The sequence below is a fragment of the Pleurodeles waltl genome, chromosome 2_2 (genome assembly GCF_031143425.1).
Source record: "Pleurodeles waltl isolate 20211129_DDA chromosome 2_2, aPleWal1.hap1.20221129, whole genome shotgun sequence".
In the NCBI taxonomy this organism is placed as follows: Eukaryota; Metazoa; Chordata; class Amphibia; order Caudata; family Salamandridae; genus Pleurodeles; species Pleurodeles waltl.
The window spans coordinates 469,254,336-469,281,062 of NC_090439.1; the positions used below are offsets into that span (position 1 = coordinate 469,254,336).

Here is a 26,727-nt window from a genome sequence, read left to right on the forward strand (position 1 = left end):
ATGCAGAAAAACTTTCTGTGTAAGTCAGAAATGTTGAAAGGATCAGTATGGTGCCACAGGACTAATCCGATAGAGACGTGCGACCCTAGAGAAGATGTGTGCAAGGTTTACATAGGTTTTGGAGTTCTCTCATGTATAAAAAAATCTATATATGTTTGTTAGAAGTTAGCAAACTTCTCAAGGTGATGAGGACACATGGATAGTTCTGAAAAGGTTCTGTACAAGGCCCCATTAGTGTTAGGCTAGAAGACTGAATACATTCAGAGTCATATGGTTGAGCCCCTTGCACTGCTGTTGCTTTACTTTTTCTGACACATTTGTTGCGCAAACCTTGAAATCATTTAAATTGGGACCACGCAAAGCAACTTTTGCGAGGCTTTGAATGGCCTCATGGGTATGGGGTAAGGCAAGACAGCACAAATCGTTGCGTTACCTTACTCTGCGCAATGGAGGTTTTCCATGGGCATTGCTGTGGGTGGTCCCATGCATCACCCATGGATTATGATGCATCCCTATGTTTACAAGACCTTGTAAACCCATTGATGCACCAAAACCTTAAGCCTCCCAGGGGAGGTGCAACAAGGGGAAATATCTTTATTTCTCCACATGTTTTCCTCTTTCTATGTGTAGAAAGAGGGAAAAGCTTCCCAGGATGGTTTTGTGCAGGAATGGCCTCCTTCCTGCAAAAAATAAATTTACTGCACAAAAACAATCCTTTCTACAATGCAGATGTCTTTGGTGGTACTAGGCTGCCAAAATGGCACCAGCACAATGGGAAAGGACAGGAATGCACTGTAATGCTTAAATGCGGAAATTCCTGCTCCATCCATTTGACACAGGGGAGTGCAGCAAGGTGACTTGCTGTGATGCCCTACGCTAAAAGTCCATAAATATGGTCCTCTGTGCCTTCAAGTAAACGTCATTTGAAAATACTGGAAAGTAAAGGAAACTATGGAAAAAAGGAAATGATTTGAGAAAAATGCAAACTGATCTCTTTCTAGGTTGTGTCTGCTAGAAATACTAGTATCATGGGACATACTGCATTATGGACCACCAGAGAGCAACATATGTACTACACCCTTAAATGGATATCTAAAACAAACAATGATCTGTGTCATTTAATCTTTTAAATGTTATTTTCTAAATTGTTAGCTAAAATTATGTCTTAGGAGTGGCTAAATCTCACTTCTGTGGATTGTTGTGTCTCACAACCACCACAATTAAATGTAGAGGCACCAGCCTTCAGTCAGCTAAAGGCCTCTGCATAGAATCTGGTTAATCCAGCATTGCATTGTTGCCTTTACTCATAATTTGTCTGGCTCTGTGAGGGAAAACGGAGAACTCAAGCCTGTCCTATCCAATAGAATCTTAGCACAGACTTAATTTGTAGATTTTACTGTACCACCACCATTGTCTCCTATAGTTCTGGCTGCATGCTACTTTGGGAAAAAACGAGGGTAGAATCAGCCAGGCTTGTTCTTTCATTTAGTAACCTACCACTTCTATCAGATGTAGTCTTAATTTAAATTGATAAAATAGTGTGAACTTAGGTACCAGATTACCCTAGTTCGTAAAAAGAACACTTACAACTGTAAAGTAGAAAAAAGCAAAAGCACAGTGCTGTATGATTTACATATCATAATACAGCAGGGTAGTTGGCAGCAGTCAGGGCATAAGTCCTAAAAAACTAAGGGGGGTACTAACCAAGTTAAGCAGTATGCAAGTGACATCTTGTGTGGCATCAGAGCACCTGCCTATACATAGATTTATACACAAATGATTTGTCAATATATAATGTGTACGTGTGATGTAATGTGCTCTGACATCCTGCATTGGGATAAGTAGCACTATAAAAGAAGCAAACAAATAGTAGTATTTATTTAAATTGTTATTAGTTTAAATATTGGGAAAGACCAACACAACTGACATTCTTACAGTGCATGCATATCTCTTATGTACAGAGACTGAACAAAGTCAAAACTATGCCTCTCTTAAGTACTTATGAAGTAATTACAGGGTTTTATTTAATTATTGGAGGGGGACGGGCAGACCACCCCCTCCATGGGCTCTTTCGAGCCCTGAGGATCACCACCTTCCCAGGGCTTAAGACAAAAATTGGAGGTTGACTGTGCGGACCCTCCTCCTGTGCCTGAGAATAGCCCTAGGAACCACACCTTCCCTATCTTAAGTAATTTATTGGAGGGGGCTGTGCAGACCCCCCTCCACATCCTTATAGGGCCCCGGAGACCACCAAATCCCTGGGGCCAGAAATCCAAATAAAGGGGGCTGGGGACTTGCGGCCCCCCCTCCTGGGTCATAAACGGCCCATGGATCACCACCTCCCTGGGGCCAGCCCATGCAAACCGAAAGGAGGGGGGCCGCACACCAGAGCCATTAATGGCCCTCCAGGGCTGTCTCCCCATCTCCTAGGTGCCCACCATCAAGAGATAGCAGTTTACTTTTGCTTGGCGGGAGCTATGACAGCTCCCATCAAGGGAGAGCAAACTGCATGGCCTCTTCAAGTGGGATGGAGCAAGAAAACTGCTCCCACTCGATAGGAGCGGACTTTTCATCTGTGTTCCTGCCCACTGTCTATATTGACTTGCACTGTATGCAGGGTGCAGCCTTTTTTGCTGCTCCTTCTGTGCAGGAGAAATGCCTGCACCCGTTGCAGGCGGGGAATCAGCAGGGATCGCGGGGGCTTGGTGCTCCCATACCCGCAGTCCCCATCCAAAATTCTTGATGGAGGTGTTTGAATCATTGCTCTTTCATGCACAACACCTTTTGCATGGACTGTGACGAGTGGGTTCTTACTTTTCATCTCCTGTTGAGAACAGATCTTGTATTTCTATATTTTTACCACTACAGGGAATATGTAAAATGACCTAGAAGCAAGGCCACATATACCTTAGTAGTATGCAACGTCTTCCTGCCTTTTTCCAGAATGTTGGACAGCTTATCAAAGGCCCCCCTCAGCACGTTTCCCACTGATTTTGGAGATGCATTTTTGATGAAGAGGACTAGGAGCATGTCTCCACCAAACAAAGAAGCACTTACTGCATATAATTAAGAGGAAGTACCCTTGTTTGGTGGAGACTTAACTCTATGTTGTCTTGTTGTCTTCTTTACACGAGGATTCATGTTATTGCATATTTCTGTATGAAGACGTTGAAGGAGCAAACACATTCCCAAAATTACAGACACCCAAGGTCCCTGGAGACATTACCTTGTGGTTCTTTACACAGCTATAGTGTAGCAGATGCACTATACATTTTCTCAGTGAGGTAGCACTCACTAATTAGGCAGTAGAAAGTACTCCAGTTGGGTAGACATTTTGTACAAAACTGTGGCCTCTTCAGGGATAGATAAACAGGTCATGATGCATTCTGGCACCAACGCTTATTTCAAAGAAGTTAAACTTCAACGAGAAGCTCTTACAAATATAAACAAAGCAGATGCCCTATTTGAAGCTCCACTTCTTTAAAATATAAATCATCCTAACTTCTTGCTTTTGGCCAAGGCAAAGCAAGTGTGTTTTCTCTGCAGCTCCACCTTGAAAAATTATCTGAAATCCTTGCTGGAGGTAAATGCATTGTTGCTCTTTCGGAGTACAATATCTTCTGTAGTGACTGTAACAAGTGTTTTTTTCCCTGTGATGTCCTGTTGCGAACAGAGCACATCAGACTCCCTTTAACTACTATGAGTATGCAAAAGCGCAAAATGACCTAGAAACCCTGGCCCTGCGTGACGCAGAATTGGGTTAATGGCCATACGCAGCTTGGGGCTGGATGCATGCAGGGAGGTGGCAGCACATGGGGCAATGGCTGAACGGTCTGGCCACAGGCCAGGCTCTGCAGCCAACCTCCCACGCCATAAAAATAAAACATAGAAAATCACTGAAAGAAACAAAGGTTACAGGGACGTTATAGTTAGCAATTAGCATTTAAAAAAACTTAGAAATTCACTGGAAAAAAACCAAGGTTAGAGGGATGTTATAGTTAGGTTTTGAATTTTAACACACACAACTGCCGAAATTCAGTTCTTATAGTTAGAGCTATGTCAAGTAACTATAACTTATGCCCTAAGATAACTATAACTCACGCCCTCACCAGGCACAGCTAATTACCCCACATATTACCTCCTTCATGACATCTTCAATGGAATCCTTGATATTATTACTGCAACCTTTGCAATAAAATTATTGTTTAGAAAACTGTGAATGATGGGGGTGAAAGTATTTTTCGTGTTTACAGGTGGGTAAGAGTGTAAGATGATTAAGAGTGTTTTAGGGTTTAGGATTGGGTCAGGGGGTTGGGTGGGAAGGTGTTTTTAGGGTTTAGTGATGGGTAGGGGAGTAGAATGGCAAGGGTCTTTTTAGGTTTTGGGGTGAATAAGGGAATTGGGTGGTGAGGGTGTTTTTAGGGTTTAAAGGTGACTAAAGGTATTGGGTGATAAGGGTGTTTAAGTTTCAGAAGTGGGTAAGGGTGGTAAGGTGTTTTTAGAATTTAGGGACGGCTAAGGAATAGAGTGGTTCGGGTTAAGTGATGGGTATAGGAATTGGGTGTTAACAGTGTTTTTAGGGTTTAGTGGGTGGGTAGGGGTCTAAGGTGGGGCAGGTGTTTTAGGGTTGAGGCTTGGGTAAGGGAAGTGGGAGGTAAGGGTGTCTTTTTGGGTTTAGGGGTGGGTAAGGTGGGTAAGGGAATTGGGCGGTAAGGGTTTTTCAGGGTTTGGGGAGTAAGGTAATTGGGTGCTAAGGGTGTTTCTATGCTTCAGGGGTTGGTAAGAGAATTGAGATCCCCAACTTAAACAAATATGTAATATATTTATATATGTGTGTGTGAGAAGAAAAAAAATATATAAATATATATGCATATATATATATATATTCACACACATACACGGTTTTCCGTACCTTGCATTTACTTATCTTGCATTGTAAAGGCATGATTGGTAAAGGTTTGTATGGTAAAGGCAAACTGATGTGTGGTAAAGGCATGAGTTGTAAATGCATGTGTGCTAATGTTACTCATCCGGTTGCTGCTCATGGCGAAAGCAGACAACATGCAGCCACTGTTGAGCATGTTCCAGTGACTGAACATCACACTGGGGTGGGTTCAGCATAATTTAGTGGCAGGGTGGACGATGTCCATCTTTTGAAAATAGTGAGTGGATGCCGTCTGCCGGCGTGTACCCCCAACTTGTGCCCTTGGGGCAAAACAATGAGAATAGGTCTGTCCAAGGGCCTGGACAGTGCTGTAAAAAGATAACAACTTTATGCTCAAGATCTGTCATCGGAAACAACAACTGCCTCCTGTGAATCAAACCAACTTTTAGAAAAAAAGGAGACAAATTGATTGGATGTTCATATCCAACATCCATTCCAATTTTAAACATAAAACAAATGTTTAACCAATAAACTAATACATCAATATGTGCACAGCATGAAAAGGTGAACACAGTGCTGCTGAACAAAATAACTTAAATAGTTGGTCTTTCTCTTATATTTAAAATATAAAAATCCTTTCAGACAGTATTTTGTCATGCATTATCTTAATTTGTTTTTATCATTTACTACCTGTTGTGATATATTGAGTACACCACTTAAGACGTGCTAAATAGTGAAGAAAGTGAGGTAGTTGATCAGAGTGAGCATGAGAGGGTGGTAAATAGAGAGTGCACAGAGAGTCCAGGATATTTAAATACTTTTGTAGGACTATAGGTAGTCCCTGGCATTATTGTCTGCTCCTAAGGAAAGCTAGATGTTCCTCAGTAATATTTCTATAATTTCATTTAAGTGTTTTATATAATTTCATTTTAATATTTCATATAAGTGAGTTTACAGGCTAGATATAATACATCTTTGCTGATGGATTTGTTCAAATTCGGCATATGTTAAAATATGATATAGGAGCGAGAAGTGTGGCATGTTGAACAAGTAATGCACATGTGTATTGTGGATTAAAATAAAGGCGTTGGAATGTTCATGTGTGGTATTAGAATGTTATGATTCAAATTAAAGTAGAATTTAGAGAGGCGGCATTGCTACCTGGACAAGATGGTGGACGTGTGATTCCACAGATCTGCATCGGCCCAGATCTTATCCTGGCAATTCTCCTACCATGAGTGCCATCAACCCCAGGGATGCCGAAATCTGGTGTTCGGATGTTCCGGGGCTGAGGGGACGTTCCTACAGCTGCGTGAGCCCCCCTATGTGACCTGTTAATGCCCATATGATTTGGGCCTGCTGGCAAAAATGGTGGCTGGGTCCACGCAAGCAGAGTTAGGCCCAGGCTGTGCGGAGCCAACTTCAGACTGAGCCCCGCATTGCACTAATGGTCAGAGTGCATGGTGCTAAGAAACGCAGCTGGTCAGGGCAGGCCTTCCCTGCCCTGCAGTCTGCATAATATGGAGACCTTGTGGTGCAGTAAGGTGAGGGGAGACTGGTGTCCGCATGAGAGGGGTCTGTGACATGGCTGTGAGGGAACGGAAGTGGTCAGGACCTCAGAGGGCGGTAGGTGCTCCCCTACTGGGAGAGAGCAAGGACAGTGGCACATTGGGAGCAGTGCACCCTAACACCTGCTGTGCATCATGCCCAGGGCCCTTGAGTGGTTGGGGCCGTCCGGCAAGGAGAGATCAGGGCATGACTCGGTGCCCGGCGCCTGACAGAGTCACCCCGGGGAGTTCCTGCAATCATGCAGTACAGATGCCACAGCACATGAGATTGGGCCCACTCAGAGCCCCGATGGGCCCTGAGCTTGCCACTTTCTGAATGTGGAAGAGACTGGTGGGGGCAGCCAAGGGGCTCCTCCCCTGCTCTGACCTGCAGTCTACCAATGCCTCTCCTCCTGATACGGAGTCTGCCATTACTGGGCTGAGCCATGTGCCCCTTGTTGGGACCACACAAACTACACACAGCAATACACCTATTCCTTCCCTCTCCCTATTCTACTCCTGGACTGCCTCAGCAGGTAGGGGTAGTCCAATGACTCACTTTTTGCCTCCTCAAAGGCAGCACCATGCCAATGGGTAAATTAAAGCTTTTGGAGCCCACCCGAGACTCTGAATTGAGGTTTGAGGCCCTTGAGCCACTGTTGCCTCCATAGGAGTCGCAAGTGGATAGAATCCTAGAAGCCATTAAGGACACTGAGACCACCCTGCAGTGTGAGATTGTCAGCGTGGCTGCTGATGCAGGACTTCTACACACTGATCATCATAAACACTGGCAAGGTGAAGAGTGCTAAGGCAAGACTAGACAAGTTACAGCTTGGTCCACAGTAATTGAGACTGCAGGTGGCAGAACTATCAGGCTGCACATGCTGGAGCGCCGGGCCGAGGATGCAGAGGGGTGCAGAAGACAAAACAACATCAGGATAACATACTTAGAGGGGTGGCTGTGTGAAGATGTGGCCCAAACACAGTTGTCACCTTTCTTCGCAGTAGAAAAGGTGCATTGTGTGCCCACTCATCCCTCTGCAACACGTGGCCCACCCAGGCACTTAGTGCCAAGCTGCTTTACTACAGGGACAGAGACATTTTGCTGCAGAGGGCAAGAGTGAGGAGCCTGCTTCATGAGGAGAACAGCAGGGTGTCCCTCTTCCCAGATTACACAGCCGCTGTGCACGCCAAGAGAGCGTCATTCATGTGAGTGAAAAAGTCACTGCTTATTGAAGGTCTACAATACTCCCTGATGTCTCCAGTAATTATGCTGGAAGATACCACACATTTCTACATTGAACCAGCAGAGGTCTGGGAACGGCTAAAATCCTACAGAACAAAGGGTGGCTCACCAGTGGAGTGAATGACAGACCTTGCGACACAGTGCAAAACCAAGAAAGGCTCGAACCGCGCCCTGCACAGTGGTAGTGGTAGAGGGGAGAACGCAAATATATCCTATCCCTCTGAGCAGATGACCTTGTGCTTTAAGATGAGGATGGTACCTCAAACTCTGGGCTCATGATGAGACTCCTGGACGACTTTGGTGCCCTTTCAGGCCTTCGGATCAACCGTGCCAAGACCTGTCTATTCCCCTTCATGATTGGTTCCCCTTGGCCACCAGAAGCCCCACCGGAACTAGTTTGGGCCCCCAATACTTTTGAATATATCTAGGGATCCAGGACTCATGCCCACCACCCCACTGGCCAGCACCCTGGGCCACCCCTGGGCATGGCCACTGCACCCTGTGCCATGTATGGGAGCCCATTTCAGGCCCCCCTATGGCACTTTAAAAAATAAAAATTAAATACCTACCTGTACTTACCTGGGATGGGGTCCCCTAAACTCTGCAGTCCTTCTGGTGTGGGTGGGGGTGTCCCTGGGGCCTGGGGAGGGCACCTGTGGGCTTATTCCATGGTGTTCCACAGGCCCACAGGTCCCCTAACGCCTTCCCTGACCCAGGCGTTAAATAATTGGGCAAAGCAAGCTTTGCACCATTTTTTGACCCCTTCTCCCTCCCATGCACCATTTTTGCACAGGAGTATAAATATGGCGTTAAGGCCATAGAGTAATTTTTTGCACGGGAACGCCTACCTTGCATCTCATTAAGGCAAAGTAAGTTTCCATGTCCAAAAAATGACTTTAACTCCGTAAATTTGGTGCTAGACGGGTCTAGCGCCAAAGTATAAATATTAAGTTAGTTTTGCACCGAATTAGAGTAAAAAGTAATGATGCGAATTCAGTGCAAACAGAGGATAAATAAGCCCCCTAGTGCCCTGCTGGAGGTCGCTTAAGCTGTGAACCATAGCGCGCATTACGATCTCAAAAATGGTTATGCTCCCAAGACTGGTCTATGTTTTCTCGAGCCTCCCAGTTAGCGTTCTACGATCGTGGTTCCGGCAGCCGGATTCCCTTCCTGCACAAAAACAATCCTACCTGCAACGCAGACACCCTTGCACCATGGTGCTAGGGTGCCTGAGTTGGAGCTAGGCGGCACATAGTGCGCCAGCGTAGTGAGAGAGCGAGAATGTGCCAGACCTTGGTAAATATGGTGCATTCTTGCTCTCTCCATTTGACGCAGTGCAGCACGTTTTCTTGATGCCTTGCGCTGTGTCCAATAATGATAAATCTGGCCCTGGGTCTTGGAATGTATTTTTTTCCTATGACGCCTTCTGGTTAACGGTCATGTGACTTCATTTTACGTTACTGGTACTTTTGAGCTCTGAAACGTACCCTCTCTTTATAGTGACAGGATGTTGACAAGTGTGCAGGAGTGGTCTATTTCACGGCACTGTGGTTGCCCCTGGTTACTCTGGTTATGACTTGCACAAATGAACAATCTTTTCCCTGCTGAAATGCCAGCAGTTACGGAGGAATGTGGAGACCAGATTCCAGCCTTTGGTTGATTGGGGCACGGCCGCAGCCTTACCTGTGTCTGGGGCTTGGAGTCGGGGATGGCGAGGGGGTGGGTAGTTTGTAATGAGTTTCAGTTGGTCTTCGTTTGTGTGCACGAGATCCCATCTCACGGGGCGGAATGCTTGCCCTGTGTTTGTCGTGTTAACTCCACTACTGGTCTCTGACATTTGCGTTTTTTTCCTTCCGCGGCTTCAGTGCTTTGAATTAATCTCAGCCTGTAATTAAATGTAAATTCGTTGCATTCCGGGTTCTTTACACTTGTTTTTTAAGAAAAGTGCCCCAGTGCTATGCTGTTAGCAGTGCTGGAGAAATCAAACCGTATAACATTTATTGCCCTGTAGTCGGTAATTCAGTTTTACGATAGCTGCAGTTTGCTGCCACCTGAGGTGGCCACTCCCCCAGCAGATAAAGGGACAGTTTTACGGCCCCTGCTTGCCAGGTGAGATGACAAACGGAAGATAACATCATAATAAAACACAGGCGCTCCTGATTGCTCACCTGCTGCGCGAGTGCGTTTTTTTAATTTAATTTTCGGAACACCTTTAAATACTTTGTCCACTTATTAACGGGCCCGACTCCAAGTTCTCACTTGTTAATGTTCCGCCACTGCAGGGACAGATAAAGTGTTGAATACGTTTATCTTTGCAAGCGAAAGAGGTTGTGAGATACATATTTTTTCCAGGACAAAAAAAAACACAATAATAAGCATAAGATTTCTGTTAATATAAACAAGGATAAAACGAGCTTAGTGGTTTAACGTGGGATATCCTATGCGGTTATGCCTCTCGTGGTTCGTATAATTTTATGTAAACAGATGTGAGACAGTGAGTGTACTTGTTTTCATCCACGTTTGTAGGCGAAGCTCACACGCAAGCGCAAAAGCGCATGACTATAAATACAACTTTTCAGCAGAAATAAACAAGACCACACTAATTCTCCATTTTTTGTTGTTGCAATTTTATATGGCGCTATCTCGACCCTAAAATGCTGTAGCGCTTTACATGAGGACCAGCTAGCTATATTACACAAGATTACATTTATTGTTTAGGCACAGGAAAATTAACCCCTTAACTGCTTGGCCTTCCCCCTCCTCCAGTGCTTGAGCCCTTTTTGGTCTATTTGGGGAAGTTCGCACTTAGGCCTCCATAACTTTTTGTCCACATAAGCTATCCACGCCAAATTTGCGTCCTTTTTTCCAACATCCTAGGGATTCTAAAGGTACTGAGAGTTTGTGGGTTCCCCTGGAGGAGACCAAGAAATTAGCCAAAATACAGCAAAAATTTTGTTTTTTAAAAACAAATGGGAAAAAAGTGCTGCTGAAGAAGGCTTGTGTTTTTCCCCCTGAAAATGGCATCAACAAAGGGTTTGCGGTGCTAAAATCACCATCTTCCCAGCTTTCAGGAACAGGCAGACTTGAATCAGAAAATCACATTTTTCAACACAGTTTTGGAATTTTACTGGGACAACCCCATTTTTACTAATTTTTTTTGCATTCAGCCTCCTTCCAGTTAGTGACAGGAATGGGTGTGAAACCAATGCTGGATCCCAGAAAGCTAAACATTTCTGAAAAGTAGACCAAATTCTGAATTCAGCAAGGGGTCATTTGTGTAGATCCTACAAGGTTTTTCTACAGAAAATAACAGCTGAAATAAAAAAAATATTGAAATTGAGCTGAAAAAAACAGCCATTTTTCTCCATGTTTTACTCTGTAACTTTTTCCTGCAATGTCAGATTTTTTAAAGCAATATACCGTTACGTCTGCTGGATTCTTCTGGTTGTGGGGATATATAGAGCTTTTAGGTTCATCAAGATCCCTAGGTATCAAGAGCCAATAAATGAGCTGCACCTTCCAATGGGTTTTCATTCTATACCGGGAATACAGCAGTTAATTTGCTGAAATATAAAAGTGAAAAATAGGTATCAAGAAAACCTTTGTATTTCCAAAATCGGTACAAGATAAGGTGTTGAGAAGCAGTGGTTACTTGTACATCTCTGAATTCTGGGGTGCCCATACTAGGATGTGAATTACAGGGCATTTTTCGAATAGACGTCTTTTGGACACACTGGCTAACATTTGGAAGGACAAAATGTAGAGAAAGAAAAGGGGCAATAGCACTTGTCCTTCTATTCTGTGTTTCCCCAAGCGTCCCGATAAAAATGGTACCTCACTTGCGTAGGTAGGCCTAATACCCGCGACAGGAATCGTAACATGGGGACATCACATTTTTACATTGAAAACTGACGTGTTTTTTGCGAAGTGCCTAGGTGTTGATTTTGTCCTCTAGCACAGCCGGCACCTAGGGAAACTTACCTGACTTGTGTATTTTTGAAAACTAGACACCTAGGGGAATCCAAGATTGGGTGACTTTTGGGGCTCTCACCAGGTTCTGTTACCCAGAATCCTTTGCAAACTTCAATATATGGCAAAAAAAACACTTTTTTCTCAAATTTCGGTAACAGAAAGTTCTGGAATCTGAGAGGAGCCACAAAGTTCCTTCCACCTAGCATTCCGCCAAGTCTCCCGATAAAAATTGTACCTCACTTGTGTGGGTAGGCCTAGTGCCCGCAACAGAAAATGCCCCAAAATACAACATGGACACATCACATTTTCCCAAAGAAAACAGAGCTGTTTTTTGCAAAGTGCCTAGCTGTGGATTTTGGCCTCTAACTCAGCCGGCACCTCAGGAAACCTACCAAACCTGTGCATTTTTAAAAACGTGACACCTAGGGGAATCCAAGATGGGGTGACTTGTGGGGCTCTCACCAGGTTCTGTTACCCAGAATCCTCGGCAAACCTCAACATTTGACCAACAAAAACACTTTTTCCTCACATTTCGGTGACAGAATGTTCTGGAATCTGAGAGGAGCCACAAATTTCCTTCTACCCAGTGTTTCCCCAAGTCTCCCGATAAAAATGGTACCTCACTTGTGTGGGTAGGCCTAGTGCCTGCGGCAGAAATGCCCCAAAACACAACGTGGACACATCACATTTTCCCAAATAAATCAGAGCTGTTTTTTGCAAAGTGCCTAGGTGTGGATTTTGGCCTCTAGCTCAGCCGGCACCTAGGAAAACCTACCAAACTTCTACATTTTTGAAAACTAGGCACCTAGGGGAATCCAAGATGGGGTGACTTGTGAGGCTCTCACCAGGTTCTGTTACCCAGAATCCTCTGCAAACCTCAATATTTGGCTAAACGCTTTCCTCACATTTTGGTGATGGAAAGTTCTGGAATCTGAGAGGAGCCACCAATTTCCTTCCACCCAGCATTCCCCCAAGTCTCCCAATAAAAATGGTACCTCACTTGTGTGGGTAGGCCTAGTGCCCCCGACAGTAATAGATCACACAACGGTCTATGTTAGTCCTTACATGAGGGCAACTGTTGACCCTGGGGTGATCCATTCCTGACACAGGCACTAGGTACAGGCACTCAAGTGGGGTACTGTTTTTATCAGGACAGGTGGAGAAACACTGGGTGGTAGGAATTTTGTGGATCCCTGCACATTCCTGTGGTTTGTGTGATAGAAATGGAAGAAAAAATAGAGTTTTTATTCAACATTTCAGCTTTGCAGGGTATTCTGGGCAAGAAATCTTTGGGGAATCCACACCAGTCACACCGCTGTGGACTTCCCTGGATGTCTAGTTTCCAGAAATGTCTGGGTTTGGTATGTTTCCCTATATGGCCGCCAAGCTCAGGACCAAAAACACAGGTTTCAAAACCAGTTTGTTTTGTGATAGATAATTTTGATGTCTCCACAATACGATATGGGCGGTGGAATTTGGGGCTGAACTAAACTGTGGAGCTCCCAAGAGAGCACTCTCTCTGTGCTTGCTGCCGCATGCACTTGTTCTCTGGGTTGGGCTAACCCGCTATTGTCCCATTGCACAAACTGTGCTTGCAAAGGGACAGCAGGACTGTCTTCATCACCTCCCTCATAATCACTGGAAGAGGAGTTATCGAATGGGACTCCTCCGACTGAAAAATCACTCCCAGAGACTGCGCCATTGTCCTATCCCTTAGATGCTGTCTCAGAGTCTGCTGTCTCAGTCTCTGATCCTACGTCAGAGCTGTCCTCTATAACCTGAGTGAGGACTTGAGCAGCAGTCATCCAACGAGATGCCATCTCTGCTACTGGCTAAACTGTTGCTCTAAAACACTAGCCTACGTAGACAGTCACAAAATTGCTGTTGTGTGTGTATGATACGTGCAACAGTAGAGGTCACCTTACCTGCGCCATCAAAAAAAGACTAACTATTACTTTACATTGTCACATACCAATCGTCACAGTCTTTAGCGCCTCTAGCGCCCAGTCCAGCAATCACTATTGGTCCTCCCACTCCAGTGACCTCCTCCTCGGATTCCCTCACTACCACCCAGCAAAAGTGCCCTTCATCTCTCCATAGCCCCCTGCACATACATTTCATTTGTATTATAGCGCAGGCAATGGCTGACTTTACTAATGTACTCAGCTATTTACATAAAATACAGATTTGATCTTTGCAGTAGGCATATACATCTTCTGCTGGCATCAAAACTACCACTAGACAAGACAAAAGTCTGATTCTGTTGTAACAGAAACATAATCACAAGACTTACTTGACTTTTTTATTGCTGCCTAAAAGCTACAGTTAAAACACGTCAGTTGAAGTGTGTGCATTGCTTTGAAGACGCAAGCTGCAACTGCAAGACAACTGGTGGCGAATATATATATATATATATATATATATATATATATATATATATATATATATATATATAAAAAAAACGAAGTTGTCCTCATGTGAAAGCGCACTCCCAACAGGTTATATAAACGGGAAAAAAAAGCAAAGCCAGCAACTCACAGTGAATTCTTTAAGCAGTTTCATTATTCCAGGCCTTAAGTTATAAAATTATCTCTGGACACGTGTTTCTAGCTCAATCCTTTCTTCAGCAGAGAAAAATATAAAAGTGTTTCACCCTCATAGGTGCAGCCAGTGCTGGAAGTGTTCCAGGCATTTCTTTCTTACTGAAAAGACCTGCATGGCTTCAGCTTGTTTAATTACAGGCACCTGATTAGTCTCTTTAAATACTAGTCCGCTCCAGTCGGGAAAGCAGCACCACTGCACATCGAAGCAGGTCTGTGTGACTAAAAATGGATTGTCACATAAGAGCAATCAGGTTGGGCTATTCACAGCAAATCTGACATTTTACTTTGGATTCGCCTACATAGGTTTTGCACTTGGGTTCATTATTTTGTTTGGCTCCAGCAACCCACTTGGGGCAAAATTAAAAAATTGCAGGACCACCATAACCAGCATGCACTGTACTCACTTGAGAGGCCCACTGGGGCTGACTGGTATTTAAAGAGATTAATCAGGTGCCTGCAATTAGACAAGCTGAAGCCATGCCGGTCTTTTCAACAAGAAAGAAATGCCTGGAACACTTCCAGCACTGGCTGCACCTACGAGGGTGAAACACTTCTATATTTTTCTCTGCTGAAGAAAGGATTGACCTAGAAACACGTGTCCAGAGATGATTTTATAACCAAAGGCCTGGAATAATGAAACTGTTTAAAGAAATCCACTGTGAGTTGCTGGCTTTGCTTTTTCTTCCCGTTTAATTAACCTGTTGGGAGTGCGCTTTCACATGAGGACAACTTCGTTTTTGATATATATATATATATATATATATATATATATATATATATATATATATCACTTTTATATGTGGGTGTGGTTTTCCTGGGGGCCGATCCGCTCCTCCAGGGACACCACACGCGTTGACAAAAGTGATTGCTATATATATATATATATATATATATATATATATATATATATATATATATATATACAGATCTATATATTTTTTTAATAGCTGTATGGCTTCCCTGGGGACCATAGTGGCCCCCAGGGAAACCATACAACTATTTTTAAAAAAGCATTGCCCCCACAGGGGGTCGCCCTGCTCACGGGTGACCCCCTGTCAATTTTTTTTTTTTTTTTTAATTGGCTTTTAAAAAACGAAATATTTTCAAATCCCTGGGGGGCGCGATCAGGTGTGATCACACCCCCCAGGGATAAATCTACCTTTTAAAATAAAAAGATATGCCCCCGGGGGGTCGGTGCTTGTTTAATATTGAGGTTGGTGCTCAACTTTAATGTGACCCAGTCCAGCTGCCAACTAGTTTCTGCTACTGGGAACCAAAATAGCGGCCTGTGAAAAGGAAGTCGTCAATTTGTTGAAGCAAACAAAGCAAGTCTATCTCCCTTCTCACTTCACATATTAGTAAGGTGCCATAATGTTCCACATATTGGAAATAAAAAAATTCACGGTAATTTATAGATGGGGTGGGAATGAATAAACTGCACATGGAAGGTCTGCTTTTTTCATTGAAACTGAAGGTCCTGTTCCCAAAATAGCAAAAGCTTCAACCACTGATAATAACAGTATGACCCACATAGGTGAGTAAACAGAGCCATGAATTATGTGCTGCCTTAGATAATGAATACAATTAAAAAGGTCTTGTAGTAAGAAGAACACAATAATTCAGGAGTTCAGCAACATTCCAGGCTTTGCACTAGTTGTGATGATGCAAGGAAAGTTCCCAAGACCGGGCATCTGGTGGAATAAGTAGGAAAATCAGAACAGACAGGCTGGGTTTAGCCCTTGTTTTCTACTGTCAGTACTGGTTTCTCTGATATGATTCTACAGTTTCTGTTCACTTCTATATTATCTAAAACTTGTGCAGTGCTATTGATTACAGTCTGAAAATCAATCATCTATGACAACTGGCCAATATATTAGCCACATGTGCTTTAAAGTAGGATTGGTCGTGCCTGTGTGCAATACTTATTTTCTTTATAATTTTTTACTTCTGGAACCTTTGACGCTTATGATAGACAGTACTTGTAGGAACCACATGAAATTAAGAACACACCTTGCCAAAGCATCACTCATCGCCTGATATCAGACTTGTTTTCTACAGAGGAGGCCGGTTATGCCAGATAAACATGTGGAGTCCTCAGCCACAAGGCTACAGATCAATCACACTCAGTAGATTAGCTCAGACGGAGTATTACAATGTAATACCCATTCACGCTACCTTCTGCAACAAAGGTGTCTGTCTCTGTTGTTTGTTTACTTTATTTTGGACCACATTTAACTCCTATTCAAAACCCACAGCAGCATTTATACAAACAAAAAAACATTCAATTTTCAGTTGTGAAATAATTGATTATTTGGTTTACAATATCTTGTAGTGTAATGCAACTCATTAGGTCGAAGCCTACCAGACATCCCAGCTGTCTGGATGCTAAAGACAACTTAAGGACATTCTGAAAGCTGACCTAAGAATGCATTCCACCCACTGCTTACCATTTGCTTTGTGGTTTGTAATTCACATGTGCAGGTTTTCTGTTTCCTGGCTTTATTTGTTTTAGGCTGTCCAACATGACTTTGTTCCTCCTGTGGAGCATCATCTGTTTACTGTATTTTTCCATGAGTGCTTGCTTTCTTCAAACAGGTCTTTAAGTTTTGTTCTTATCTTGCCACATTTGCTATACATTCAAAGACAGAGGTCAAATGTCAAGCTCTGTCTTTCGAGCGAGCTTTGTGTTTACTTTTTTCCTCCGATTTCAGGGTGAGAGGATTTATTTGACACTCTGAGGGAGTGAAAGGAAAGGCTTTTTTCCAGCACACAAAATTTAAATCTCTGTAAATGAACTTTTCAAATATCTCAGAGTATATCGGAATTAGGAAAGCACAAATGAAGCAAATTTTTTAATAATTCTGAAGTGTGCTGGAAACAGATACTTTAATATGATCAAAACAAATTAATACACTAGGTGATGAAATTCCCACATATTATCATTTGTGCACTGTATGGATTTATCAGTAATACTGTATTTCTGATGGATATGTCCACCTGCAGTTTCCTAAACTTTTGAATATTCCCCATGCACCAACTTGGCTGGAAACTTTTTTGATAGCCCTCCCACATTGCCAGTGGGTGTTGGAACCTCCTTGGCTCCACATGCGGCGGCACCACATGACGTCAATGAAGACATAAGGAGCCCCCATCAGGGTGCTGACATCAGTTCCCTTTTTTCTGCGCTTTCAGCACATAACGGTTTTCTCTTATTCTCCATCAGATAATTGTCTGATTTTTGACATTTTTTTTATCAGAACTTCAGTTTTGTTTGGGAGAATGTCACTGCCTGAATATCGGGTTTTAAGCCTTGCAAAGACTGTGAAGGTCAGATGTCTATTACTGATCCTGATGACATTTTTCTTTGGTGTTTAAGTACGGATCATGACGTCGATTCCGGTTCTAGTTGTTAGACGATGAATCGGGAGGCCCTGAAAAAAAGAGGGGTGAAGTTTTTCATGACCATAGCAATAGACGATAGAAGAGGTTGTCACAAATCTCTTCCAAGGTCAAAGTCTCCATCTCCTCATTTGTCAAAGTAGGTGAAGAAGCCTAAGAAGAAGTGGTGCTATGAGTCTTGACACCGTTCTTCGAAGGACAAGTTGCCAAGGCCATTATGTCCACATCTGAATTTAAAGGATGATCGACAGGAGGCCACACCAACTCCATCTCTGGTGCCACTAGGTGTCACCTTTGGTCCCGGTGCCGCTTCTGAATCCTCCTCTGCCTCCAGATAAGATCTGATTTGTCTGTCTCAGCAAGGGTACCCAGCAAGGGTACCCAAGCTTCCTGACTCTGGGTATAGATCCCAGTCACTTCCTAAATTACATATTCAACATACTTAATAGGACGATGACTCCATCTGGTGCACCTGTGGGTCACATGGGTCCTTTTGCCTAATCCCTGAGGGAGGGAATGCCTTAACAGCCGGCAACCTTAACGACATTCATGCCGACAGCTAAGATACTCTGGCCAACTCCAACACCGATGGAGTTTACTAAAAAGAGAACACCTTCTCCTGTGGTTCTTCCTCCTGTAGAAGTGTCACCGAAGCCGCAAGTGCCACCTCTGGCGGAGGCTACCTCTGTTCATTTGTCACAAGCTTAAACTGTAGTGCCTCTTATGACTTCCCCGGTGCCACTACTAATGTCACCAGGGTCAATACCAATGTTGTGGATGCCACAGCATAGATTGAGAAAGGAGGCCCAACAACTCCTAGAGGAAGGCCAGTATTTATGTGCAAAGTGAGAGCCTCTAGAAGAAGAAGAAGGGGACATTGTGGAGCATATCTTAATAGACCCAGAATTTGAAGGTTAAGGAAGGTGAGTGGCTTAGATACATCTTCAAATGGGAATTGTTTTTACCAAAGAGTATTCTGCCTCCAGAAGTTACTTCGTACCATTCAGTCATCATGAAAGCTGTGGAAGTATTAGGTCTGCCACTCCCTTCCACAGAGTTAAAATCAAATAAACTAACTGAGGTTCTCCCGTTCTGCTTCACTGTCTTCCAAGCCCGTACTGCTTTTCGATGAGGCTTTAACAGAGCCAATTTTAGACATCTGCCGGAAACCAATGACACCGTCAACTGTTTCAAGGCCAATATTCAGAAGATATAAGCTGGCTCCTGTAGATCCTCTCTTTTTGTCCTCTCATCATTCTCTGGAGAGTCTGGTTCTTCAGGCTTCGTGCTCATCTAAATAGACCTCTGGATCATTCCCTTCCTTACCTGCAGATTGGAAATCCAAGGAAAGAAAGCAGTCAGCGAAAACAAGTTTTCTCTTCTGGGAGCATGGCTCTTAAGTCTATGAATGCAATCTGTCTGCTGAGTAGATACAGTTATGACCTTCTGGATTCTGGATTCTGCAAAGGCTGTTGTTAAAAAATTGCCTGATGATGTACAGGGAAATTTTTCAGAACTTTTGATTGATAGGATGCAGCTTATCAAGTTATGCAGTTGGGGCTCATACAACTCATTCTGTGTGACAAGGGCAATGGGCACTTCAGTAGCTACCAGAAGTAATGCTAGGACAATGATAGGACAAAAATCACATTCATGATGTAACATACAAAAATATATGTGAAGGATTATACATGATAATAAACAAAAGAATAGCCAAATCGATCCACACATACAGCAAAATCATTATAAGAAATATGCCATTTCGTATTTATTGTTCATGCCTCTAGGTTGTAAAGTGTCCATGTTTTTGATCCAGAAAATTTCTCTTTGCAACAATCTGTTGTGGTTATCCATATCAGATGCAAGTTAGACCACTTCAAGGATTTGAAAATGCATCTGAGAGAAACTGTGCTTCTGGTCAAACCAGTGTGCCACTAAACTGGAAATTTTGTTTTGATTCCTGATGGTACGTTTATGTTGTGTGATTCTAATTTTCATTTTTCTTTCTGTTTTACCCACATGTAGTGAACAGTAGACAGTTGGTCATTCATATTCCCCCATCTTCCACTTCATCCACTGCTAACAACGCAGGGAAGCAGTCCTAGTTTTCACATCTTAGAACATGCTTCAGCGGTGGGAGGACAGGTGTCCCAGTTTCCACATCCGTGGCGGTTGATAACATCAGCCCTCTGGGTACTTGGTATTGTAGAAAAAGGGTATGCCCTACCCTTTCAGGAGTTTCTCCCTCCCTTTCCACACCATACCAATTCTCTTTCCACAGACCATCTTCAGCTCTTCAAACAGGAGGTCTAATCCCTACCTCAAAATGGTGACTGGAGTTGGTTCCTGGGCAAGATTGGGGTTAGCGATACTACTAATGTTATTTCCTGATTCCCAAGAAGGAGAGTCATTTACGTCCAATCCTGGACCTTAGGATTTTGGGCTGGTTTCTCAAACCAGAAAAATTGAAAATGCTGACTCTAGCTCAGGCGTTTCTTCTGCTGGAGAAAGAAGATTGGATAGTGTCAATCAACTTGAAGGATGCTTACTTCCACATTCCTATTACGTAGTTGCAGAGTAAGTATCTTCGCTGGATTCCAACACAATCAGTTTGCAGTCCTCCCATTGGGCCTCCCTTCTGCCCCTTGGGTCTTCACAAAGGTGATGGAGGTGGTAGTGGCCAATTTCAGAAGGTCTGGATACTAGTATTCCTTTATTTGGATGATTGACTCCTCAAAGCCAAGTCTCTAGAGTTGGTGTTGCATCACCTGCAGGTAACATCACAATTGTTCGATCTGGGCTTTTTTCATCAACAAGTCCAAAACTCGCCTGGAGCCCTCAAAAGTGCAGTCTTTTTTTACTGGGGAAGTACTGAGCATAACTGTGAATTCAGCCGTCCCTCCTCCTCAGAAGATTCATGACATTCAGGCTATGATTCCGATGTCTCAGGATGGAGTGGTTATAAAAGTACTGAAGGTCTTACATCTCCTAGACTCCTGCATACTGTTCACCCATGCATGCCAGCACATGAGGGTCCTCCAGTGGGGCATCCGCAGACAGAGGAGATCTACAAGCCTGTATCAAGATCTCCAGAGGCACTGCAGTGGATCTTCAATAGTGGAGAGTGACTTGCAACCTTTTTCAAGGGATGCCATTTCATCTTCCTCCTCTGATGCCCACAGTCATAACGGATGCTTCCACCCTAGGGTGAGGTGCTCATCTGAAGGATCTGGAGATAGGAACTCTTTGGTCTTCAGAGCGACAGTTGTTTCAGATGAATATGTTGATATTGTGGCCAATATATCTGGCTCTCTAAGCCTTCCTCCCTTCTCTTCATGGTCAGTCAGTCAAAATCTTGACGGACAACACTACTGCAATGTGGTACATCAGTAAACAAGGAGTGGGGTTATCTCTTCTTTGCAGAAAAGCTTGCGTCTCTTGTCTGGGTTCGGGATCATCTCATTTGCATGGTAGTAAATCACCTGGCTGGAGTACTTAACATACTCACAAACAGTCTCATTCTACATTAGTCTGCTGATTATGAGTGGCATCTACATCCCGAAGTTGTGCAATCCATTTTCAGGTTATGGGGAACTCCTTAGAGGGACCTACTTGCCTGTCAACAGCATGCACACTGGCCATTGTTCTGCAGTCTCCAGTATCCGATGCAGTGAATATTGGGGGATGTATTTCAATTGAGCTGGAACTCTCAGCTGTTTTACGCGTTCCCTCCCATATCCTTGAGTCCCCAGTTGCTGAGGAAGATTTGCCTTGACTAGGCCCAAGTAATCTTGATTGCACTAAACTGGCCAGGAAGGGTGTGGTATGCAGAGCTCATTCACCTCTCCCTGTGCCCCGCGCTCTGTATCTCACACAGGGCAAATCTCTTCTCACAATCAGAGGGGTAGGTTCTACACCCCCACCTCCAGAACCTCCACCTACGTGCCTGGAGACTGAATGGGGCAACCTGAGTTGTTTTTCACTTGCCCATGATATGGTAGATGTTATTTTCTTGACCATAAGAGACTCCCCCAAATCTGTTTATACTGGTAGATGGTTTAAATTTGTTAAGTGGTGTGATAATTCCCTAGATCCTTTAAAGACAAATTTTCTAATATTTTACGGTTTGCTCTCCCTTTAGCTCAGCCCAGCAGGGCGGCATGTTTACCACAGTTAAGGGATACTTGTCATCCCTTTCAGCTTTTATCTGTTTAATGGATCAATCATTTACTCAATCAATCAGGATTTATACAGCATGGCTAATCACCAGATATGGTATTCAGGTGCTTAGAGGTCCCAGGGGCTTATTCGAACAGCCAGGTCTTGAGGGGCATTCAGAATTCCGGAAGTGAGGTGATGGTCTGGAGGTGCGTGGGGAAGCTGTTCCTGGTTTTTGCTGTGATGTGAGAGAAGGAGCATCCTTCACTTCTGCTTTGGAAGATGTGGGCAGTATGGGCAAGTGAAAGGGAGGTAGAGTGTTGTCTTTTTGATGGTTAGTGGAAGTTCAGGTACTGGTTAACGTATGCAGGCCCTTGGTTATTTAGACCTTTGTGTGTGTGGGTCAGCAGATTGAATTGGCATCTCTTCTATATGGGGAGCCAGTGGAGTTTCCTGAGGTGGGGTGTGATGTGGGTTTGTCAGGGAAGGCCAAGGATGAGCCTGGCTGTGGCGTTCTGTATGGTCTGGAGTCTTTGTTAGCGGTGTGCTGTGATTTCTATGTAGAGGGCATTGCCGTAGTCCAGTCGGCTGGTGATGAGGGCCTGTGTCACAGGGCATCTCGTGTGTAGGGGTGGTCAACTGAAGATCCTACATAGCATGCGCAAAGTGAGGCAGCAGCTAGAGGAGACAGTGTTTATCTGTGATTTCTCGGTGAGCTTGTTGTCCATGATGTTTCTGAGGTTTCTGGCGTGGTCGAGGAGTGGGTGTGGGTACTAGGTTTGATGGCCACCAGGAGTCCTTCTATGTGTTGCTGCGGTTGCCAAAGATCTGTATTCAGGTGCAGGCAGTTGTTCTAAATCCAGTCAGTGATGCTTGTCATGCATCTGTGGAAGTTGGTTCTGGTGGTGGATGGGTCGTCGATGAGTGAGTGGATGAGATCAGCCCTTCCTGTTTAGATCTCTTATAGATTGGAGATTCATTAAAGGGCTTACAAATAAATATTCTCCTACTCCTACCTCTTTTTTATGCCTCAGTGGGGCCTTAATTTGGTTTTAAACTATCTGACGTGTTCTGCATTTAAAACTCTTCATAGTTTTCCTTTGAGACATTTAACTTTTAAAACTGTTTTTCTTATTGCCATAGCATCTGCAAGGCGAATTACTGATGAGCTGCAAGCCTTGAGTGTTAAACCTCATTTTACAACTTTCTTCTCTGTTAAGTTAGTATAGAGAACTAGGGCTGCCTTCCTGTCCAAGGTGGTTACTTACTTCCACTTGGGTCAGTCCATCTTTCCACTTTCTATCTTCCTCCCCCTCCAACCAAAGAGGAGGACAAGCGTCATCGCTTGAACCCCAAAAGTGCTGTCAGTTTCTACATGGACAGGACACAAGAATTTAGACTGAATGGCCAACTCTTTGTGGGGTACATTGGAAAGATGAAGCAGAAAGCAGTTCATAAGAGAACTCTGTCATGGGGATTACTCTCTGTAACAAAATCTGCTACACCATGGCACACAAGGAGCCTCCTGAAGGTATTTGTGCTTATTCTACTACAACTTAATCTTCTACCTCTGTTTTATCTAGAGGGGTTCCAGTTGCCAATATTTGTAAAACAATGCCTTCTTCACACTTTTTTAGAAGCATTATTGTTTACATTCTAACATGAGGAGGGACGGCCACTTCGCTTGTTTTGTTTTGCAGGATTTTTTGGTATAGACAGACATTCACCTGCTTCCATGTGAGGGACTGCTTCGAGATTCTATTCAATTGGTGAGAACTCTACTAGGTGTCTCCATCAGAAGAACAAGTTACTTACCTTCTGTAATGCTTTTTCTTGAGGACATAGTATATACCTGCTTATGTATATTTAATATGGTTATGCATGTTAGTATGTTGAAACCTTGAAAGCACATACAAAATGGATGGAAAGTTTCCATCCAAGGTTGCATATGAGGATATTTAAAAGGAGAGGAATCTGAGGGTAGATACTTTATGCACCAGAGAAAGTGTTACCAAAGTAACTCTGTACAAACATAATGGTCATTTCAATTGAAAATGTGTTATGTGTAATAGCAGTGCACTACCACACTATGTCTACCCCACCCTATGCTACTCCACTGTACGAGACTCTCCTCCATTCTATGCTACTCTACGTCCCTCCACACCACTCTATGGCACTCAACTTCACTCTACACCACTCCTGACACACTATGCCACTCCACTTTATGCCACTCTACTCTATGCCACTCTACTTTATTCTTCACCACTCTTCTCCACTCTATGCTGCTGTACTCCACTCTACCCCACTCTACTTCATCTCACTGTATGCCACTCCACTCTGACACTCCCATCTACTTCACTCAATTCCAGACACTCCACTCTACAACACTTTACACCACTTCACTCTACGACACTCTACTCCACTTTTTGCGACTCCCATTACTCTATGACAATCTACTCTGACACTTTACTCTACTCTATGCTCTGCCACTCCACTCTACTCCACTCTATGGCACTCCACTTTACACCACTCAACTCTACTTCACCATACAACACTCTACTCCACTCTATGACACTTTAATCCACTCTGCGACACTTTTTTCCACTCTATGGCACTCTACTCCACTGTGTCACTCTATGCCACTCCACTCTACTCTACGCCACTCCATGTCCCTTAAGTCTAGACCAGTCTACTTACTCTATACCACTCCGCTTTAAAACTCTAATCATTTCCATGCCACTCCACTTTATGACACTCTACGTCACTCCACTCTATGCCACTTTATGACACTCTACGCTACTCCACTTTACTCGACTCTACAACACTTTACTCCATTCTGCTCTGTGTCCCTCCACTCTACTGTACTCCACTCCACTCTAAGACACTTTGGGGGTTATTACAACTTTGGAGGAGGTGTTAATCCATCCCAAAAGTGACGGTAAAGTGACGGATATACCAAAAGCCGTATTACGTGTTCCATAGGATATAATGGACTCGTAATACGGCTGGTGGTATATCCGTCACTTTACCGTCACTTTTGGGACGGATTAACACCTCCTCCAAAGTTGTAATAACCTCCTTTATGACACTCTTTCCAACCTCACTCCACAACACTCCAGTCTACGACACTCCACTCCAATCTGTGACACACTCTATGCCACTCCACTCTACTCCACTTGGCTGCATTCTATGCCCCTCCACTCTAAACGTCTACACCACTCTACTCTATGACACTTCACTCCACTCTACAACACTTTACTCCAAACCACTCTACACTGCTCTGCTCCACTGTACTTCCCTCCACTCTATGTCCCTCCACTCTATGCCACTCCACTGTATGACACTCCACTACATGCCACTCTCTGACACTCCACTCTATGCCAACCACACTCTACACCCTTCCACTTTATGCCCATCCACTCTATGGCTATGCATTCAATAAACTCCACTCTATGACATGACACTCCACTCTTTGCCACTCTACTCCACCACACTACACTCTACACCACTCCATTCTACTCTACTCTACTCCTCTCCACTCTATTCCACTCTATGCCACTCTAATTCTCTCTACTCTGCTGCTCTTTATACCACTCTTTGCTGCTGCACTCTATGCCACTCTGCTCAACACTATGCCACTCCACTCTATGCCACTCTACTCCACTGCACTCTACTGCACTGTACTCTGACTCTCCACTCTATGACACTGCACTCTATGACACTCCACTTTCTGAAACTCCACTCTACGCCTCTCCACTCCACTATAGATCACTCTACTCCACTCCATGCCACTCGACCCCACAACACTCCACTCCTTGCCGCATCCACTCGACACTCCTCCACTGTATGACACCCTATGACACTCTATGCCACTCCACTCTATGACACTGTATAGCACTCTGCACAACTCCCTCTACCCCACTCCAGACCACTTTACTCCACTCTATGCCACTCCTCTTCACGCCATTCCACTATCTGACACACACCTTCACTCTGTTCCACTACTCCACTCTAGCCCACTCAACTTTAAACCACTCAATGCACCTCACTCAACGGCCATCTCTGCCACTCCTCTCCATTACACTCCAGTCCGCTATATGGCCCTCAATTCTATGCCACTCCACACCACTCCACTCTACTCCATGCTACTCTGCTCTCACTACACCACTGCACTCCACTCTTCACCACTCAACTCCACTCTACACCACTCTACTTCACTCCACTACACTCTACTCTACACCACGACACTCCACTCTACTGAACTACACTCTTCAACACTCCACTCTACAACACTCCACTCTAAGCCACTCCACAACACTCCACTCTGTGCCACTCCACAACACTGTACTCCATTCTAATTAACTCTATGTCACTCCACTCTACTCCAGACCACTGACTTTTAGCGATGCTGAACAGCAGCCAAGCTGGTGTACAACATGACTAAAACACATTGGCAAAGCCAATAGCTGAGACCTATTAGCTTTGCCAGTGCTTATTTTTCTAAATGTTGTTTACCAGTTACTTGGTCTCTTAGCACTTAGGTGAGTAGACCTTGCCTATACTTATTGGTTTGACTTGGGAAAGTGGCTAGGTGTGGGAATGGCCTTGGACATGCCCAAGCCCAGGGAGTAGTGGAGGGCTTCCTTAAAGATGGAGGCTGTAGAGCGGTATTATGGTCTGTCTTGGAGTTGCTCTGTGCTTCACTTGTATCTGCAGAGTATATTCAGTGGGGGAGGGTGCAAGCTTTTGGATTCTGCACTTAACCCCAGTGAGCTGTGGAAGTGCAGTCCTTCAACTGGGCTCTTATCAGGCTCTCTACTGGCGGTATGACTGCTTTCTGCATGTTGGTGAGTGATTGTGCAGGAGACGAGGGTTTGGCTGTAAAATTATGAAAAGGGTACAAATAAACGAAAAGAA

The 26,727-nt window shown here is 44.1% G+C and overlaps 1 protein-coding gene across 11 annotated transcripts in view; it reads left to right on the forward strand.

The window, feature by feature from the left end:
• Positions 1 to 26,727, forward strand: part of DLGAP1 (DLG associated protein 1) — a 2,415,981-nt gene that overhangs the window by 2,121,354 nt on the left and 267,900 nt on the right. The gene's annotated exons all lie outside the window — the stretch shown is intronic.